Source organism: Acomys minous (assembly GCF_964271855.1).
Source record: "Acomys minous genome assembly, chromosome: 19".
In the NCBI taxonomy this organism is placed as follows: domain Eukaryota; kingdom Metazoa; phylum Chordata; class Mammalia; order Rodentia; family Muridae; genus Acomys; species Acomys minous.
Window position 1 is genome coordinate 22720631 of NC_140499.1, and position 15769 is coordinate 22736399.

Here is a 15769-nt window from a genome sequence, read left to right on the forward strand (position 1 = left end):
AAAAAAAAATGGCTGGGCAACTTTCACAGAACTCTCATCAAGTAACAGCTGTTCCTTTCGGTGGAAATGCATGTGTGTTTGAAGCGTGAGCGATGCTCACTTCTGCTTAGTTCTGTGTGAAAGCTCTTTCCATGGGGCGCAATCTAGAAAGAAAAAACGGCTTCAGATGTTTGGGATGGATCCTATCCACTGGAGTTCCTTGTGACTATTGGAATATTTGCAGCCTCAGTTTTTGTGTGCAAGTATACATTCAAGTTAGATCTTCCAGAAGACTGTTTTCTTTAAGACACAAGCTCTTTTATCCTCACCAAGTGCTCCTGGGCACCTTTAGGCTACTCATTATTTGAACCATTTATCTTCATAAAGAGTTTGGTTATGAGCGATTACTTACAACACCAAAGCATAAAAGAAATAGATATAGTTCATCTACTCTTGAATGTGTTTCCAACGGATTCCCTTAGGATAATACTTGCTTCAACTTAAGCTATTACAATTTTTTGCTGAATTCAAATCACCTCATCATGCTGAAACATGTGGAGACAAACAGCCACAGATGTTCGCCTGAAGGTGCAAGCATATTTAAAGGCAGCTTAATTATAAGACACTGTGAGGCTCTTCCAATTAATTTGAAGCTAAATATTCTACATCTGTTGGTTCTGTTAGGAAACCTGAAGAAATATTTATATTATATGTTATTGTGGCTTGGATCCTATATAAAAATAATTTCAGAATATAAACTTATGAAAATATTCATTTGGGTTATTGATAAAGGTGATATTAAAGGCACATACCACAAAAAAAAAAAAAACCCAACCTGTCTGTTGCACTTACAGAAAACCCTGAACTTTCTTGTATGAAAAACTCTGCATGAAACTCAAAGACACCTACAGTCTGGTAACTTCCAACATTATTTGTTGAAATGACTCTGCCCTCCATCAACACAACTCTGATGCCTTGAGAGTTATCACTTTCCACTCTCAGGAAGTGGTATACCATGATATAAGATAAGATGACACTTTTGTCTCATTAGAAATAAATTCTGATCATGAAAGTGAAGTCTACATGCCAGGCTTTCAGCTTATGGTACGGTTCTCTCCCAGAGTTATTTTCATAAATGTAACAATCTGTATTAATATGTTCCTTCTCTCTTTCAAATATTATCAGGGTTTTAAGCTTTTAGCCCATATTTTGCTTTATTGGACTAACATATTGTACAGTGTTAATTTGGATATTTTCTTTTGCTTTCTTTTTTCTTCTTTTTCTTTTTTCTGGGTTTTCTTTGCATCTTCCTGGACAGAAATACACTGTATCTCCTACATCAGTGAATACATTGCCTTTTCCCAAGAACAAAGCAAAAATCAAAATCCTTCTTGTACACACTAGCAGATTTGTGAACAGAAGGATTTCCCAAATACTCAGGTGACCAGATTTGCCACCTCTTGTGGCTGGGTCTCTGTGGAGATAACGGCCTGCAAGCAAACTGACCTTGAAGAGGTAAGAATGAAAAACCAGCACAGCCAAACTTGATCAATGCGGCAGGATAAAATCTTCTGGAGGGTCTGATCATGTGCACTAATTTCACACACATTTAGGGGGAAAGTCTCCATGTGACAATTCTCAAACAAAGCTTCAGGGATAGCTACATGAATGTTCTCTTGCAAAATACCTTAGAAAACAAAGTATATGCAACCTTTGTCATAAGAATGGATTCCATGGACTAGGAAAGCACACTCAGGCCTGGGGTCTAGAGGAAAGAACAAGAAGCAAAATGATGTATTCTATTGATGGAGGGTACAATATACAAAAGACCTTTATCATTAAGATGCATTGTATTCTCTTATTATTCTTTCCCATTACTCTTCTTCCTAGTACAGTTAAAGTATCCTATGTAATTACTTGAATTTTTGACGTTTTTTACTTTAAGCACTTGACAGTTTTTTTTTAATGTCTCCTCAGTCATGATCACTGACACCTTTACTTTTTAACTTGTCTTATGACAGCTAGTTTCATGGTGGGCTGCATTTAAAAAAAAATCTGCAACTCTTCTGTGCTAGATTTAAATCTGTGTAACTCATATAAGGACCTGTATTTTACCTGGCACGAAAGAAACCTTAAGTATTTTCTAGACTTATTTACCGTCACTAACATGGTTCTCAGAGAAAAGAGAAAGTATTTCCTTTGTGGTACTGAGTCTCAGTCCTAAATAAACACTGTCTGCTGGCTTATTTTTGAAAAAATAATTTCAAAATAGCTCAGGTTGGATCATTCTTTTGTCAGTTTTCCATTCCCTGGAATTGTAGGCATGCTTCAACAATTCCAGACCACCTGCTTTGCTTAGGCTCTCCTCACACACTCCTCTCCTCAGGGACATGATAATTGTACAAATATGTGAGGACAGAAAAATTCCATAAAGAGCTTTCTCAGTCGTGAAATACTATAACTCTTTATGAATATATATATGATATATATGTATATATGCATATATATAACGTAGTGTTTTCTAGTGAATGAGTTTGTGTAAATTAATAGATTACTGTTGATTAGATGTACACATTCCTAGTCACACAGGCACATTCCCATTCAACTTCTTCATAGATTAAAACTCTCTTGCTAGAAGAAAACAAATGGGTGATGGTGGTGGACCTGAGCACTCTGAAGGCCTTCAGAGGCAGGTGAATCCTAAGTTGGAGGCCAGTCTGATCTACAAAGCAACTACCAGGAAAGAAAAACAATATTCTTTTTGAAGGGAAGTTGAGGTGACTGTTAAAAGCTTTCTCTGTCTTTAGTATGTTTGCATAGACTCAGGGGAACACTTGCCTTCTATGGGTCATGAGTGGACAGGATATGGGGAACAAGGAAGAATAATAGATGCTTTCCTTTCTAGTTTACAGTATCACCCAGATTAAAATATTAATTATGGATATTTATGCAATATTTCCATTCTAAGTTTAAATTTCTATAACATTTTATTCAAGCCAGATACTGTTCTGTGAATGGCAACATTCTTCAATGGAGAAAGTCTGCCTACAAAGTACTTAGTCTCTTGGAATCTTCTTTAAATATCTATTATTTAGTTATTAATTTAATTATCAATCCCTCAATTACCTTCAGTTATTTGCATGCTAACCTACCTGTTGCTCAGAGAACTTAATTACGTAATTAAGTTTTCAGGTAAAGTTTTGTGATAAATTAATTTTGATAAGCTTAATGTTAAATATTTCAGGCTTTATCAGGCACTGTTTCATTATCCATGTGTAATATCATAATGTATCTCACGATGCAGTAGACTCTTCTCAGTCCATTCAGGTCCCACCAGGTCCACAAGCAGAGAAGAGTTGCCTTATGAGCATGATGGCTAAGAAGACAAGTTCACATTGCTGAGCAAGCCTGCACTGTGGGTCAGGAAGTCTCTTTTCCCCACAGTTCATTCCGCAGCCTTCCCATCTGTGAGTTTATGCCGCTAAAATTACAAATATGGCACTCTACAGTGACTTAGACAGCCTACCATTCTTCTTAGGTGACAAACAGGTCTCCTTGCAACATGGCTAGTTACAGTGTGCCATTTTGTCAACTTTATTTACAGATGAATCTATATCCCATGAAAATCTACAGGGACCTGGTAGGAGCAACAAGTCATGCTGTAGCATTAGAAGCCTCATAAAATACTTTTTAAACCAGAAACTATATGCAAGACCAACCCCCAGCAGTTTTCTAGCATGTTTTGCACAGAGCATCAGGGATGGATAATCTGCCTAGGTTGTTTGTCTTACTTTATAAGCAAAGTACATTTCTGAAGAAAATTCTGTCACAGTCAAATTTTTACTTCATGAGACTCTCAGATATTATCTACTAACAAAGAAGTTTCTTATGCCTGTCATAAAGACTCCTTATAAATATCTTTTATGTGCTACTTTTGAGGAGTTAATTATAATTTTAGATGAACAAACCAAACATAAATACATATACCCAAGGTTCCATTGCCATGTGCTTTATACTGACTTCATTTGCATTTTCTTATTATTTATTTATTTATTTATTTATTATTTTTCTGGTTTTTCAAGACAGGGTCTCTCTGTGTAGCCTTAGCTGTCCTTGACTCACTTTGTAGACCAGGCTGGCCTCAAACTCACTAGCGATCCACTAGCCTCTGCCTCCCGAGTGCTGGGACTAAGGTGTGCACCACCACACCCGGCCATATTTATTTATTTATTTGCACTACATCCTGATCATAGATCCCTCTTTCCTCTCCCTCCAGTCCCAACAACCTTCCATCTTCTTCCTAACCTCTCTTCCCCTACTCCTCAGAAAAAAGTAGTCATCCCGTGCCCCACTAACCTACCCCAGCACGTCAAGTTGAGTCAGGACCCAGTTCCTCTTCTTCATCTGTGTCTTGGAGAGACAACCCTGAAAAGAGAAAGTGATGAAAAAATCAGGCAACAGAGTCCATGCATAACAGAGATAGCCTTCGCTCACCTTAAGAGGGGACCCACATGAAGACCAAGCTGCCCATCAGCTACCTATGTGTAGGAGGCCTAAGTCCAGGCTGTGCATGGTCCGTGCTTGGTGCTTCAGCCTCTGCAAGCACAGTTGGTCCAGATTATTTAGTTTTGCTGATTTTCTTGTGGGGCTCCTGTTCCCTACAGGTCCTTCTATCCTTATCCCCACTTTTCCACAAGGGTCTCTGTACTCTGCTCAATATTTGGCTGTGCGTCTCAACATCATTTTTCATCCACTGCTGGGCATAGGCTTTCAGAGGACTGCTATACTAGGCTCTTAAGTGTAGCAATGTCAAGGGTGGATCTCTCCTATAGGATGGATCGCAGGTTTGGCCAGTCTCTCAATCTCTGCTCTAGTTACATCCCTGCACATCTTTCAATTAATATCTGAAACATAATACACTGGGCAGAGAGACAGAGTCTGATTGACATAACATCCATATGATTTATAGCCATCAACAGAACTGAAAGTCCGAGACACACAATTGTTATAACTTGACAAACCACTGTTAACTTCCCCAGGAGGGGAGAAATCCCAAGAACTTAGCATAGACTGTGGTGAGCATCCCATAAGCAGATTCATATGGGACCCTTTTTCATTTATTTTGCCTACATTGTACAAATATAACCCCAAATCCACTGGAGTCCAATTTCCCTTTCCTGCACAAAATATGCCAGGACATTTTATTTGTTATTTATTATTTTTTTCACTACATTGGCAAATGGTAGTTTAGCATTATATCCTGATCAGAGCTATGTGCTGGAAAATGTTGTCATGGCTTCCCTCCATGGCAAAGTAATATTCTTACAAATGTCTTTCCCATCTGCTATGATTTCATCCTGTTTCCAAACATTTCCTCTCAATACCAGCCCATGGACCTCATCACACAGAATGTTTACTTTCACAGCCAATAACAGGAGCCTTGTTAGCACGCCCAAACAAATGTTAGAAGATTCCACCGAGAATCTCAGGACTGTTTGTTTAGCTTTCTAATGCAGCTGCCTTCACCTTTAGTCCTAATTTGGCCACCCAGGCAGTTATGATCCACCACAAATTACCTTTCAGAATAGGCACAGTCAAATTAAATGGCATGGATCTCACTGTTGGAGTACAAATGTGACTTTTCTCTGGTGCACTTTAATGCATACCTGGGCTTGGGAACACTGTTCATAGTAAAATAAAAGTTTTAAAGGCGAAAAAGTTATATAATATTATATCCAGTTGTTTTTTTCCTTTTCAGTGTTTCTAGAAACATTGTGGTGAATTTTGACATTTTCTTTTCTTTTGAGATGAGGGCACAACAATTATGCATGCCGATTGTTAATCCTGAGTAAGTAACTGATCTTGGTTTTCCATTTAAAATAAAGTCACCTAAATTATATTTCTGGTTCAGCTATGGGTATGGGATTGTTTCATTTAGGGCATGTTACCTGCGTATGAAGTATGTTATAAAATAAGCAGCTGCTACGGTTAGACACTAAGAGAGGAGTTTTGACTGGCAAACTCCATATTTCGATTCTGGTATTAGCAGCATCATAACACCCCTGGTTTGCATCTGAATCACCTCAGTTATTGCCTGCGGTACTGTCTACCTTAATAGAGCTCATGTGTTTAGTTTTCCCTTCAGTATGCACAGTGAGTAAATGTGTGCCTAAGTAAAATGTAGGATTCATTCACAGCCTCAGACTGTGTATATAATCAATCAAGGTGAGTGTGTTCGTACTGTATCAGGAACATCTCAGACTCAGTATTTGCATTTCCTCCAATATGGCTCCTTCAGATCTGACATTAATACTTAGTATGATGACCCTTATCATTCTGTGTGACGTCACATGTATTACTGCAAATAGCCTTGACTTTTTAACTGAGCCCATGTGTCTCATTCCATTTCTTTTGTATTACATGACTAAGTAGGGTAAATTGGACTCCATTTTCAAAACCTCCCCCAGTTATAGATGAACTACATTTTGACTAGTGCACGAAAATATAGTTGTTGGCTATAACACTCATGCTAACCTTTCAAAGAAAGATTACATTTTGCCCTTACTGAAAATCGTATTGAGATCTGCTTGTCATAACACTTTTATTCTATTTATTCCCATTTATCCAAATGGGCTGATATTCAAAGTCCACAAGTGATTTTTAATTTCTACCTGCTGCGTTCACACCATGAAATATTTTCTTTCATTTAATTCCTTGTATACTAGCAAAGCCCATGCATTTCTTAATATATATCATTATATATTATAGTAACTATTACATAATTAATAATGTATGGAATGGAATATATAATAATATATTCCAAGGATATATTAAACACTCACTCTAAGTCCTACTTAAAGTGTTCTCTCAGATGGTATACATCCTTTCTTCTGTCATTTACCCAAGCATTCATCTTAGTCATACAGAAAGAAAGGTCCTCTTGGTGATTTACACAATGGTGAAAGAAGTTTACTTCTTTATTATGTATCTGTGAAATTCTACTTTGCCAATGGCAACTGATACTACATCATAATATTTTAGCAGTGTCTTTATAAAAGTAATTGAAGATGCCCAATGATAATTCAGAAGCTGAATTCATTTAATCCAATAATATGTAATGATAGAACTGTAATGTAGGCCTCATAACTAATTTTAAGAACTTTTGCCAGTTTGTACTCATGCGTCATCCATTGGTAGGTAGCCAGCTCTTTAATAAAATGTCCACTTATTCAGTCATTACCTCATGCTGGTCACCAGGTACATGAAGAGTTCTCTACTTAATCAGTGATTTGAGGCTCTTCCAAGGGGACTTCTCATTCCTCCACATGCCAGAAGAGGAGAAGGCAGTTTTCAAGCAAAAAAAATCCAATCTAAGGCTGGTAACATCCTCTTCTCTCTTCTATTATAGGTTTGTCTTTTTTATTCTTGCTAAATGTCTTTTTTTCTTTTTTCTTATTTTTATTTTTTTTTCTTATTTTTATTTTATTTCATATAAATTTATATTATTATAATATACTACCTACAGCAGGAAGAACCACAAAACAATCAGGAATTATAGAAATGTTATATTCATAGTGTTTTGGCTATTTGTATTTGGTAACTTTGAAGAAAACGTCTTTCCCTGGTGTGCTTAAATTTCTGAATGTAAATCCCTGTCTATCATATCTCATCTTTATCAACTTAAAACATCTATCTAGACCTACAGACATCCTAGTTCCTAACAACTAAGATTAATTGAAAAACTAAACTATGGTCTTCAACCCAATCAGAGACTGGAGAAGGAATAAAATTAATTACCTGAGTATACAGGAACTGCTAGGTAGCAGCTTCAGAAATGAGAAAATGACAGAGACAGTCTGCTGCCTAAAAAGTCACCTGAAAAACTCTCTATAACATTGGAGCATAATCTACAACCTTCTGGCCCAATATATCTGACAGACATAATTGTGAGGCAGGATATATTGAGGACTTACTTACCCTGTCTTGGCAGATTTTGACTATTGACACTGCCTGCATCCAAGCTTGCCCTTTTTAGGCTGAATTCTGTCTGTGGCAGAAATGTGGACATTTTCCCCAGTGGCTTATTTGCCACATTGGAAGCCATCTCCATAAGGATGTATTTTGATGCTCATCATCTTCTTTCAGATAGGCTGGGTCTTGCCAGGACTTAACCTGTCTTTTTTTTTCTCCTTTATTAATTTATTCTTGTTACATCTCAATGGTTATCCCATCCCTTGTATCCTCCCATTCTTCCCTCCCTCCCAATTTCCCCTTATTCCCCTCCCCTATGACTGTTCCTGAGGGGGATTACCTCCCCCTCTATATGATCATAGGGTATCAAGTCTCTTCTTGGTAACCTGCTGTCCTTCCTCTGATTGCCATCAGGTCTCCCCGTCCAGGGGACATGGTCAAAGGTGAGGCACCAGAGTATGTGAGAAAGTAATATCCCACTCTCCACTCTGGTGCTATCTCAGAAAAATGGGAATAGGGCTTCCTCAAGACCCAGCTATTCCACTCCTTGGAATATACCCAGAAGATGCTCCAGCACACAACAAGAAAATTTGCTCAACCATGTTCATAGCAGCCTTATTCATAATAGCCAGAACATGGAAACAGCCTAAGTGTCCCTCAATAGAAGAATGGATAAAGAAACTGTGGTACATATACACTATGGAATACTATTCAGCTATTAAAAACAAGGAATTCCCAAAATTTGTGGATAAATGGATTGAGCTAGAAATGATCATAATGAGTGAGTTAACCCAGAAGCAGAAAGACTCAAATGGTATATACTCACTCATATCTGCATATTAACCTGTCTTATTGTCAATAAATCTTTAAAATAATAAAAACATCTTTAGATGCTATATTCTGTAGGTCTCTAAGGTTTTTGAAGATGTTATCTAACTATTTTACCTTATCTATCTATAGAATCATATCCATCTGTTAAACCTAGGATATATATTCTTGAGATAAAAATAGACTAATAATTGACATGACCATGAATTGATCAACTAACAATTAACTTGTATTACCTAATTATCCTAAACAGCCTGCAATAGCATTTGCAAAGTATTGGAAGTAATCCTTCTGCTATAATTGAGTTTTATGAGTACATTACTTCATATTAGAATAGAAGATAAGTCTTTTCTCACCATGATAGCCAAAGGCAATAATATCAGCTTTCTGCCATCATCCCTGTGGCTGGCAGAACATACAGCTCACTTCTGCTTGCACATGGCAATGAGAAACCCTTCTTCCCAGTCCACACTAAAGTTTAGCTGTTTTAATCCAAAGCTAGAAATTCAGTCTTGCTATAATCACCTTTTTGTCATATTAAAATGCATCTTAAAGGAAAAGAAAACAAGCTTATGATTAGAATTTAGGAAGAAAAAGGGTGATATTATACTGTCTGTTGAATTAGTCTGAACTCATAAAAAATGCCCAACTGTCAAATTAGAATCATCAGCCCGAGATCTGGCCCCACATGACACTTTGGTGAAATTCTCATAGATACAGTATTGAAGTCTGGATAGAGGAGAGATGCTTTAGCCCACTACTTATGTATCCAACGTTCTCTGGATCTGTCTTCCAGATTTATTTTCTAAGTGGCACCTTACATACTATTAATTCCAATAAGAAAACATCTTCTTTATATTTAGTGACTTTGCTAGCTTAATATTTTCAAGGAAGGTATAAATTTAAATTTACCAATTTGTTGTATGATTCTTTTGGGAGCCAGTAGGCAATTCTATACAGTCAACTAAAATCATTTTATAAACTGATTTTTATTCTCAAACTAATTTCCTTTTCCTAATATGTTAGTAAAAAGAAGAAACAAAACACTTGTGTTTCCTGTGGCACAGCTCCCATCATTAGAGAAGGACTGTGAGTGATAAGCTACCATCGCACACCTGATTGTCACAGGAACAGTGATCAATTTCATGCTAAATGTTATTATGTTAAATCAATGTTTTTCTGTCAAATTTTTATCTTCATACTTTTTTCAAAATATGAGATAGAATCCAGCCTAAATTTCAGTAGATTCTTAGAATTCAGTAGATTTCTGCCAATATATTTTCTCCAATTCCTTTGTTCATCTATAATCCTGTAGCATTGCTAATATTAAAGAATATTATAGTTTATATCTAGATAAAGATTCCTTTACAATGTTAGGTCTAATTTTTATACATGATATTTTAATTCTTTTTCATTTTGATATAATACTGGCTTATAAAATGTTAGTTTGATTATTGATTATTGAAAAAGCAGTATTTTTTCTCAGCCCATTTCATAAAAACTAAACTCACAGTTATTTGTTCTCCAACACATAACAGAGTACCCAAATTTACAAAAAGCAGCTTGCTGCTTCATGCATAGCTTCATAATCTCGTACATTCAGCTCCTTAAATATGTGTTTCCTTCTTCCTTAATTCTCAGGCAAGGTTCTATCTACTAATGACAGGACTTGATAAAACTACAACTTTGATTTTATACATGTCCATTTATACAGAACCTTCTTGCCATGAATGTGATTAAAAAAATTAAAGCGGTTATATTTTAAGGTCATCATCTTAAAAATTACTCATAACCTAAGTGATATCAAGGCAGTCTCTTATTCCTGCATCAACTCTTACCACCTTCCTCTCACATAATATTAATTTATGCATTCACTCATTCTTTCTCTCCTTCTATGCTTTTCTTGGCATCTAAGATACATTTCCTCATAACAGATTATTCCTGTTGTCTTAGCTAAAGCTTGACACTAAATAATATTATCATTTCCTACATCATTGAACAAATAAAGTGGTTAACAAGGAAAAATACAAAAGCTGAAAAATGCCACATGTACCTCATGTTCTTATGCAAAAGGACCACACATCCTGCACACTCCTGAGCAGGCTTTCCCTTCCTCTTGATGTGGGACGCATATCGTGCACAGCATGGCTGGAGTGCAGCTCGCAAAGGTTGTCTTGCATCTGTAGAAGTTTCAACAACCTCTTGATTTTACCCATTATCTGCCAGTTGAGCAGCCAGTCGCTGATTGCTACAGGCAACTGCATCTTTGAACATTGCCATCTGTATTTCCAGGGATACAGATAGCCCCAGGCAGGAAGCTACTTATAAAATGGAAATCTTCTTGATCCTTTTAATCGACTCTCTCTGGCTTCACAGGCTCAATGCAGACACGTTTGAGAAGCCTACAAGTAGAACATTATGATAGGCAGATTTGGGCTCAGGGGTCCCGCTCAAACTAAGGCACCAGGCAAGGACAATACAGGCGGTAAACCTTAAAACCCTACCCAGATCTAGACAATGGACAGAACACTCTCCACAGTAGAGTGGAGAGTGAGATATTACTTTCTCACATACTCTGGTGCCTCACCTTTGACCATGTCCCCTGGAGGGGGAGACCTGGTGGCACTCAGAGGAAGGACAACAGGTTACCAAGAAGAGACTTGATACCCTATGATCATATACAGGGGGAGGTAATCCCCCTCAGGAACAGTCAGAGGGGAAGGGAATAAGGGGAAAATGGGAGGGAGGGAAGAATGGGAGGATACAAGGGATGGGATAACCATTGAGATGTAACAAGAATAAATTAATAAAGGAGAAAAAATAGAAAAAATATGTGGCTGAATTTGGCATATTGTAAAAATAAAATAAAATAAAATAAAATTCCATATAATAAAAAAAAAAGAGAGAGATGAGGCTTCCCACACTAATGCCATCATTCTTTCTTGTTTCTGAGTATTTTCATGTTGCTTCTTATTGCTCCTGTTTCCCCCATGTTAGGAAGCAGATGTTAAAGACTTTCTAAGCTATAGTTACTACATTTTCCTTGCACCATACCATTAAAAAGATTCACAATTCCTATTCACCAAACTCACACAAAAGAATAAATATTTTGTGTTCAGCAGGTCCATATTCATCCATTTAAATGTTTGTTTTCCTCTCTTGTTAAGCATCACATCCTTATTTCACCCATTCTTACTCTCCTTCCACACCTTCCTTGACGTCTAAGACACATTGCATATATCTTCTCACTGCATTCTCTAATTTATTGTTATTTGTTTTAGTTTGAGGTCATAATACAATTATAGCATTTCCCTTTTATTTCCTCTTTCCAAACCCTTTCACATACCCTTTGTTGCTCCTTTTCAAATTCATGGTATTTTCTTTCACTAATTGTGTTGTTATATGTATATATGTATATTTATATACATATATGTTTCTGAATAAAACTTTCTCAGTCTGTATAATGTGCATATGTGTGTGTGTGTGTGTGTGTGTGTGTGTGTGTGTGTGTGTGTGTGTGTTTAGGTAAGTCAATTTAAAATTTTGGATAACAAAATGGTTTGCTCTTCCCTGGGGAAAATATTCCTCAGACTCTGCAGCCTTTAGTTTTCTGTAATTCTTTGTATAGTGTTGACAACAGTGCAGGACTAATGAAATTATGTATCGAGGAGGAGAACCTACAGTCTCCCCTTACTAAACCATCACAATGCCTAGTTACATTCTAAATATTTGTCCTACCATAAGGCCTCTTGCAACAAGTAAAGACTATTATAGAAAAACCACAAACCTCTGTTCCACTAAATACAACTGCATAACATGTATGTTTCTAACTGAGGGAGCAGCTTTGTGAAAGAAGAAAAGGGAATTGTAAGAACCAGAGAATCAGGTAGTTTTCTGTATGACTGTTTCCTATTAGTGTCAGAAGCCTCATCTTCTATCAAGTAACAAATTCCTTTTAGCTCCTGTTTTGTTGTTGTTGTTGTTGTCGTTGTTTTGGTTTTTTTTTCTTTTTCCTTTTTTTCTGTCAATAATCATACCTCTATTATTTTACTTTCTTTTTTGTTTCTTTTCTTCCTTCCTCCCCCTCTTCTTCCTCCTCCTCGTCCTTCTTCTTCTTCTTCTTCTTCTTCTTCTTCTTCTTCTTCTTCTTCTTCTTCTTCTTCTTCTTCTTCTTTTCCTTCTTCTTCTTCTTCTTCTTCTTCTTCTTCTTCTTCTTCTTCTTCTTCTCCTTCTTCTTCTTCTTTTTCTTCTTCTTCTATCTTTTTCATTTTTTGGCTAAATCCCCTCTTCCTGAAATACTTAGAACAAAACTGGTCTTGGTCTCTGTCTTGGGTCTGATCCCCTTTACCTTCTGGGCACTTTGCCCCTTGATTATTTCATGGAGTCCTTTTGCTGTGATTCAGTCTCAGTGCAAAGGACTCTTGGGTTTATATTCCCATGGCATTTGAGTCCTGAATTCTAAAACCAAGGCTAGAAAGTAATAATTGCCATGCTTACCTTGCTTTAGTTTTTCAGCTTATCATACTCAGATAATAATGAGGGGCTTGGATGTATGGTTTTGTCGTTAAGATTTTCTAAGTATTTTTCCATATAATCATACACAATAACACATCCATGTAAAAGGAGAAAAGGCAAAAGGAATATAGTTTAAACTCGAACTTTTTTGTTACTGCTTATAATCCCCAGTCTTGTCCTTGTCCTCCATGGCTTGAGCTTGTTTTACATGTGTGTATTTTGGTTCCTGTGTATGATAACATATCTAATCTCAGCCCCACAAGTGAAGCCTCTCCCCTGTATTTCCCTCTGAATGTTCTAGTATTTTATGCTTCGTAAATTAAATTATAATTTACATCACTGTCTCAATTAGTTACATATTTCCCTTAATACTACCATAAATTAGCTATACAAATTTTATTTTTAATTCATTCTTAGTTTTCATCTCTTAGCTAGGCTATGATTACCTCTAATATTGAATACCCATTTCAACAGATTTTAAAAGAAATTGTTATTTGCATCTCCCAGTTCGTGACATGTGCACAATTCACTACATGAGAATTCTATCACTGAGTCTGAACATGTACATACACCATTAATATTAGTTTTGAAGGGAAGCTCTTCCTATTGTTTGAATAAATACAAAGCCTGACAATATCTATATTTTATATTCTTTCACTTACCTCCATTATTTATTTTCCTTCCCACATTTTTTCTGAGAAACTACTATTGAGAGGCACCACTATTTAAAATATGTCCTCCTGATGTAATCTGTTCAGATAATGGGCCTAGTCACCCTCTTCATACAGAAATTCTACTATACCATTTATTTTATGAGTTATCTCTAATTCAAAGTTTGTAAGGCTGTAATTGCTCTGATTTATCTGTGCTTATACTTATGCCCCATTTTGCCTTCTTCACTCTATTTCTTTTTTTAAATATATTTTATTAATTTATTCATATTACATCTCAATTACTATCACATCCCTTGTATCCTCCCATTCCTCCTTCCCTCCCACTTTTCCCCTACTCCCCTCCTCTATGACTGTGACTAAGGGGACCTCCTCCCCCTGTATATTCTCATGGGGTATCAAGTCTCTTCTTGGTAGCCTGCTATCCTTCCTCTGAGTGCCACCAGGCTCCCCATCCAGGGGACATGGTCAAATAAGGAGCACCAGAGCTCGTGTGAAAGTCAGACCCCACTCTCCACTCAACTGTGGAGAATGTCCTGTCCATTGGCTAGATCCTGGGGAGAATGGGGAAACAGAAGGATCCAGAGGATCCTAGAAACCCACAAGAAGAACATTATGATGGGCAGATCTGGGCCCAGGGGTCCTGCTCAACCTTCACTCTACTTCCTTAATCAAGAAGCTCACATTCCAGTCTTCACTGCCCTTTCTCTTTTCCTGAGCTGATTAAAAATATCTAAATTATATAAATCCAAAGAACCTTAAGGTTTTTATTCAAATATTGCCTGCTCAATGATGATTACTGTAACTTATCTATTTAACATTGTAGTATGTTCTTGGGAAAAGAGTTTAGAACAAAATTTGTATATAGGGGAGAATATAGGCACATGCTTTCATAACAGTCACACTATAAAAATATACAGGATGAAAGAAACAAGAAAAATACAAGCAAAAAAGTTTTGTTTAACTTCAGGACTTTTGTTAAGAAAGCTAAATGCTACAAGTTTACATTTAAAAGTGTTTCCTATCACCAAGCACATGGTGTCACATCTAAGATAATTTGGTTTTTGACATATTTTATACTTAGAATGAACTCATGGCAGTCCACAGGCACCAGATGGAGTTTAATACTCTACTATAAATCTGTTCAAAGGAGAAATACGAACATCTTCATGCTGTAATCATTTATCCCTCTGTATCTTCAACTGAAGAGTTAATAATCTTGGTAGTAATAAAAATAGTATCTTCTTCTTATCATCAAAAGAATACATTAGATGTGGAATGTCCTTCTCTTGGTTGGAAGGGTGAGCATGAGAAGTGTAGCGATTCACTGCTTTTTGATTAGATCTGATCATGCATTGTGCAGTTAAAATTTGATATATTGTTAGATTAACCCATTCTTTTGTTCACTGGGAAAGACACATAGATGAAATTATTTATTTATTTTTTGAAATTATTTTTTAAATTCCCCAACTTCTCTATTTATGTTTAGTTGGATGGACCACTTTGCTCCTATTCTATGTGTAAATTTGCTCACCGTGTAGGTCCATGTGTGAGCATAACATCCTCTACCTTGGCTGCTGGAATATTATTTGATTCTTTTTACAGCTTAATGTCAGTGAAGATAGAACTGTGGAGTCTAATTCTCATGGATAGCGAAGGAAGATTGACAAAGAAAGCTTGAAAGTCATTTTCATGACTTAGATCCATATTTTTTTGTTCTGGACCCACTCACTGAGTGGAACCTAATTGAAAAAAATACTATCTGTGGAGGAATTTTAATTCATACCATGGCTGCTCTGGCAAGG